This window comes from Petaurus breviceps, unplaced genomic scaffold, assembly GCF_028583685.1.
Source record: "Petaurus breviceps papuanus isolate PSGF00001 unplaced genomic scaffold, PetGlider_PUasm1.0 90994, whole genome shotgun sequence".
NCBI classification, from domain to species: Eukaryota; Metazoa; Chordata; class Mammalia; order Diprotodontia; family Petauridae; genus Petaurus; species Petaurus breviceps.
This window is the reverse complement of record NW_027187393.1, coordinates 4,084,776-4,091,539: the sequence shown is the minus strand read 5'-3', so window position 1 is coordinate 4,091,539 and position 6,764 is coordinate 4,084,776. Positions and strand designations below refer to the sequence as shown.

General features: G+C 41.0%; 1 pseudogene; it reads right to left on the bottom strand.

Annotated features, from left to right (window-relative positions):
* Positions 1-4,695: 4,695 nt before the first annotated feature.
* Positions 4,696-6,233, bottom strand: LOC138153457 (glyceraldehyde-3-phosphate dehydrogenase pseudogene; annotated as a pseudogene).
* Between the last annotated feature and the right edge of the window lie 531 nt (positions 6,234-6,764).

Here is a 6,764-nt window from a genome sequence, read left to right as displayed (position 1 = left end):
GGCTGCTGACCTCTTAGGCTGCTGACCGACCTCTTAGGCTGCTGACCGACCTCTTAGGTTGCTGACCTCTTAGGCTGCTGACCGACCTCTTAGGCTGGCTGCCTCTTCTTTTAAGAGCTTTCTTCTTGGGCCAAGGAGGTGATAAATCTGTGGGAGAGCACATGTGACTCCCATGTGCTCCTGGTTAATGGACAAGTTTCCTCCCTGCCCTCCAAACCAGGTCTGCCTGACTGCTCTCTGACCTGCCTCCCAACAAAGGAAAGGTAAATAGGAATGAGCTAGGTCTTTCACCTCACTCAGTTTTCTAAGCCAGTCCAGAGTTCCTTAGGCAATAATGTTAGAAAACCAAATAATCTTGGGGATAGCCTCAGTCACTGAAACTTGTCCCCTAGGAGGCACCCAGCTCCAAACTAGACAACTGTCTTGGTTTCTGAGATCAAATCAAGAATTGTCTTCTATCTTCTTAACAAAGTTCTAATGGGGAAGACCAGCCAAAATGGTGGATGAGAAAGCAGGAAGAAATATTACAGAGCTATTCCACAAAGATCTAGAAAATGGATCAGATTGTGTTCTAATCAGGAAGTTTAAGAAGAAAAAAATCAGAGTGAGTCATTCTTCCAGCCCAGATCAGCCAAGGGAAACAAGGTTCTGCAGATCTGCAGACAATGGAGACTATACTCTGTGTTGAGGATACAAGCCTGCCAGAAATAATTTTATTAAGTTAATTAAATTCTAATCTAAGCATTTTTGCTTTGAGAGATAAAAATCCAGTCTTCCTGCTTCCAGGTTTTCATCTCTGCAATTCATCTTCTACCGTAAAGCTACCAAAATATTCATTCTAAGGCTCAGGTCTGGTGACTTTATTCCTGTGCTCGGAAATTTTCAATAATTCCCCTATTGCCCACAGGAAAAATTGCAAATCCCTCAATCTGACAGTTCTATGTTCCAAATTAAGAAGACTCTCGTTCAATTCTCATCTCCCACACTTACTGGCTGTGTGAGTCTGGACAAGTCAAGTCAAGTCTGGTCAACAAACATTTATCAAGCACTTTCTATGTGTTGGGCATTATGCTAAGGGCTGAGGATACAAAGAAAAGAATAGTCCCCACCTTTAAGGAGCTCATAGTCTAATGGGGAAGACAACAGGCAGAAGGCTAGGTACATACTAGATATAGACAGGATAAATCGTAGGAGATCTCAGAGGGATAGCACTAGCATGGAGGGTGGGGGCAGTGACAGGAAAGGCCTCCTGCACAAGGTAGGATTTGAATTGACTCTTAAAGGAAACCAGAGAAAGTCACAACCTCTTTAGTTTCCTCATCTGAAAACTGAAGGCATTGGATTCAGTGTCTTTTAAGCTCCCTTACAGCTTTAAATCTATGAAAAGTGTGGCTTCTGCTATATCCTCATTTCATCCTGCTCCCCTGTATGAATGCAACATTCCAGTCAACCTAGATTCCTTTCCATTTCCCCAAGACTCATTTCCCACCTCCATGCTTTCACACAAGCATTTCCCATGTCTGGAAGATAGACAGATAGAATAAATGACAACTAGATAAATAAGTCATAGATAAGTAGACAACTGTCAAGTAGATGACAGATATATGATAGAAATATAGATGAATGGCAGCTAGATTAATGATGATGGATTAGATAAATACATGATTTATCTAATAGATAAATAATATCTAAAATAAATATCTAAAAGATAAATGATAGATAAGAGATAAATAATAAAAAGGTAAATGGTAGATAGACAAAGGTGATAGATTATATGGATAAGTGATAGACAGACATACAGAGAGGTAGCTAGAGAATAAATGTCCTTCCTAGGAGCCAGTGCTAAGCACTGAGGATCCAATACAAGCATGTACTGACTCTTCATCTCTGACTTGCAGAATCTTTCTCTTCATTTTTTTTGGAGGGGGGAGGGCAGGGCAATTGGGGTTAAGTTACTTGCCCAAGGACACACAGCTAGTGAGTGTTAAATGTCTGAGACTGGATTTGAACTCAGGTCCTCCTGACTCCAGGCTGGTGCTCTATTCACTGCACCACCTAGCTGCCCCAAATCTTTCTCTTCTTTAAGAGGTCCCACCTCTCCTATGAACTTCCCCTGATACCCCCAGTTGTCAGTGTGCCTTAATTTTTTTGTATTAGATTTATTTGAATACATATTGTATTTCTCATCTTAAAATCTAAGTTCCAAGAGGGAAGGGATTGTTTCTGTTTCTGTTTGTAGGGCCCCCTCTGGGCACATTCCATTCTACTCCACTCCCACTTGCATTCACTCTCACAGTTTGGGGTCTCTAGAGGAGGACTTGCTACCTAAGTCTTTTGTAGAATTCTTATACTACAAAAAATAGTAAGTAAAAAATTAGGAAAAAATTAATTAAAATATTAGTTAAAGAAAAACATAAATATCATTCTCTTCATCTTAGGAACAAGGCTACCAGAAAAAAAAATCTTACTTTAACATTATTCTAAATCCAAGCCACTTTCTTTTCAAGATAGAGTATTACCCTGTATGTCTAAGTCATGTGGTGTTGATGGGGTACCTGGAGTCTAAATCAATTTGTAAAAGCAATTTGTAAAACCAGTTTGTACTGCAATTTGTATTGTAAAATTGTAATCTGTAAAATCCCTTTCCCAGCCTCAAACTCTGCCCCTTACCCCTATCGGAACTCTGTCTAGGCAACAACTTGTGACTCCTTTGTTCTTATTTAATCTCTTCATGTCTCCTCCTGTCTGGCCCAAATCTCATCTAAACTATTTATGCACTAAAGTCACAAGTTCCTCTTAGTCAGCTCTAACCCTTCCCTCCATCCAGTCAGCCCTAACAATGGCAGCCCTACCCTTTAAAAGTAAAAGCCCGTACCCCTCTCACTTGCAGGTCCCCTAAAGGACTCTTGCCCGCTTCTCATAGAAGCATAACAATAAACTTCTACAACTCTCACTCCAATCAAGCCTGAGACCTTGAATTCTTTCCAGATGCTACTGCAGGTTTTCTGGTCTTAGGTAAGATCAGAGTTCCTGCTGAACCTATTGGGAGCTATCCCTCTTCAGTGTGAGATGTTGGTCCAGGCCCAGTTGCTTCTAACTTTCTATCTAGTTTTCTCAACGGTTTTTGCCAAATAGTGTATTCTTAGCCCAATAACTGAAATCTTTTGGTTTATCAAACACTAGGCTACTGTGATCTTTTGCTTCTATAATCTATTCTATAAATCAACCTCTCTAATTCCTAAGCAATAGTACCAAATCACTTTGATAATTATTGGGAAAGCAATTATTTTTAATGGGACAAGAGGTACTTTGAAAAGAATTTTTTAGGAAAGAGAAATATTACTTCTTAATGTTTCTAGAGAAACTAAAAAGGAAGTTTTTAATATGCTTCCACATAATGTAAGTTTACTTAAGTTTTGTGTAAAGATCCCCACACATAAATCTATTTGGCACATTTATCATAGGCATGATGCCTAGTAGGAATATTATGCTCCATCCATCTATCTTACTGCTTGTACAAAATACTAGGAATAGAGAAAACATACGTAGTAAGTATATGTCACATGATCTACCACTCAACTGGGATAGAAAAAATTAGTAGAGGTCAAGGTGACCCACTCAGGTTCAGGAAAAGACCTGCTGTAAGGTAAAAATAGTGTAGAGCCAGGTGAAGTATCTCTGACAACAAGCATATAGGGTCCAAAAGGGTCCAAAATGTACACAATTTGTTAGATTTTTGGTTTTGGTTTTGTTGTTTTTTTTTTTGCCTTTTTGGAGGGCAGTTGGGGTTAAGTAACTTGCCCAAGGTTACAAGGCTAGTTTTGTGTGTGTGTGGGTGGGTGTTAAGTGTCTGAGGTCAGAACTGAACTCTGGTCCTCCTGACCAGGGTTCCTGACTCCAGGGTCGGCACTTTACTCACTGTGCCACCTAGCCCCCCCCCATTTGTTAGTTTTTTGTCCTTCATTCTCAAAGAGGACCAATCACATCAGGAAGGTGATGTCTCTCCTTGAAAGTAAATTGGATTTAAGTGAGTCAGGGCTGTGCAAAGTCATCAGCCTCACTCTCTCCTCCCTATCATGTCAGTCCAGTGGTAAGACATAGGTCAGGAAAACTGGAGATGGGCCCAGATACAGTAGGAGACATTGGCCTTTTTCTTTCTCAGATCTTAGTTTGCCTGAGATAACACCCATTCAGTGATTTAAGACTAGATAGGAAATGTGACAAAAGATGGCCTTCTTTACCTACTCAAAGAAAGAAAAAGAAAAAATAAAAAATCAATCTGGGAGGGGAAGACCCTCATAATTTCCAGCAAGAATAGTGTAGCAGCAAGCACCCCAGCACTCCCAGGGTGTCTGCCAACACAGGTTCTTAGATCTGCTTTGATAAAGGAAAGCAACTCAAAATGGGTTAACAAGCTTACTTTAATAAGTCAAATATGTATCAGTCAAATAAGTATCTACTGAAAAACAAGCCTCCCACCCCAGGCTCCTGGTGCACTTTAGCCTAGGGGCAGGGAAGATCTTAAAAATTTACATTCCCATTACAAATAGAAAAAACAATAACCAACTGAGACTTGGGCTGGGACCTATTATTGGCCAATCAATGAAAGCCAAAGTGATTTGGGTTTAAGGCATAGTCAAATAATTCTATTTGAATCCAATGGACTTTATCAGAGTCTGGTTTTCCAGAGCTCTATTTCTTTTTTTTTTTTTTACACTGAATATGGTGACTTTACTGATGGTATACAATACAGGACTCTAGGCTTCTTCCCCCTATTACAGGGGTGCTTTAGAACAAGGATGAGAATGGGACATAGGATCTCCAGTATACAAACACAGGTTAGGAATGTGGGCTCCCCAGTGGTGGATTTCCTCTTTTTGGCTGGGGATGAAGATCCATGGCTTTCCACTTTACTCTTTGGAGGCCATGTAGACCATGAGGTCTACTACACGGTTGCTATAACCATACTCATTGTCATACCAGGAAATGAGCTTGACAAAATGGTCAAGGGCAATACCAGTGCCAGCATCAAAAGTAGAAGAGTGAGTGTCACTGTTGAAGTCACAGGATACAACCTGGTCCTTTGTGTAGTCCAAGATGCCCTTCAAGGGTCCCTCTGATGCTTGCTTCACCACTTTCTTGATATCATCATATTTGGCAGGTTTCTCCAGGCGGCAGGTCAGATCCACAACAGATACATTGGGAGTAGGAACACAGAAGGCCATGCCTGTGAGCTTCCCATTCAGCTCAGGAATAACCTTGCCTACAGCCTTAGTAGCACCAGTGGAAGCAGGGATGATGTTTGGGCAGCACCACGCCCATCACGCCACAGCTTACCAGAGGGGCCACTATGGCTTGGAGTGGCTACAGCTATTGCCTCTGGTCATCAGTAGAACTTTAGGGGCTCCCAAACATTGTCTAAATGCTTGTATCTTAGAAGATTAATTTGACTACGCTTAGGAAATAACAAAGACACAGAAGCAGCCATTGGCTGACAATCACCATGCTGGGGGAGGGGGTGGGGGGGATAGTGGCAGCCTCCCTTCCCCACTTCACCTCCAGACTCTCAGATGCAACTCACTGTAGCTGTGCCTCCTTACAACTGAAAAAGAAAGAGGGATGAGGGCCAGTTTGGTCTTTCTGTATACCTGTTCAGTTCCAATTCAGCAATTCCTGGGTTATCATTTATTCTGGGTCAGTAACCCATTAGAAAACTTTTCTTCATCATGTATTAACAGCCCCGAAATCACCTCAAGCTTCCATGTGGTTTCTTGGATTAAAATCATGCATGGGGATATCTGTGTCCTCTTCAAGAACTGACTTCATAGGCCAATTTACACCCATTAACCTTCTCTGTATCCTCAGGGCATACATAGCATGGTGCCAGACATAAAGTGATTCACAAATGTCAGTTAAACTGAATTGATTAACTAAGAAGATAAAGCTGAATGGGACGCAAAGCCAATGAGTGAAACTGACACTAGGAATTTCAGAAATTCAGAGAAGGGAGAGATCTCAGAGGGTTAGGTTACTTAGGGCAGGCTTTCAGAGGTGGTTGTATTTGCAAAGGGGTTGTGAGATATGTGTATAGCAAAAACAGTACAATAGCATTTCCTGAGTGCCACCTCTACAAACCATGCCAACATTTGCATTCAAATTGTAGGTTCCCAGACACTTCTGGGATAGGCTCCACTGCCTGTATTTGCCTACCAGTACTTACCATAGTTGACCATTCTTCTAGTCAAGTTCCTCAAACCAAAGGTTGACTCTCTTTGGAGGGATAAGAGAAGCCCCTTAGTTCAATCTTCAAGTAAAAATTGTGTCAGAACTATGTAGCAGTCTAAGATCATATTCAATACTTCCTCAATTCCTCAAAGGATGCCATCTCATCGATGTGGGTATTTCTCCCAGTGGTACAGACTTCAACCCTTCTATGCCTTCTCATCATGTACTACTCTTGTCTATGACTTGGCATAAATCCTGGCTAAGGTTTTGGGGCTCCTTTGGCCTCCTTATCATGGTGATTACTTTATGATAGTGAAACTGCCACAGGAAGTGGTGATAATTGGATCAGTGTGCATTCTTTGTTTTATTTCCCACTTGGAGAGGTTGAAATTGCATGGAATAATAATATAATAATTATTAAATTAAAAATATTCTGCCCCCCAAAACCAATGCAGTGATTAGAAAGCAATGATTAGAAAGAAAGCAGGAATTTGGGGGGAAATTTTACAGCAAGTTTCTCTGACAAATGCCTCATTTTT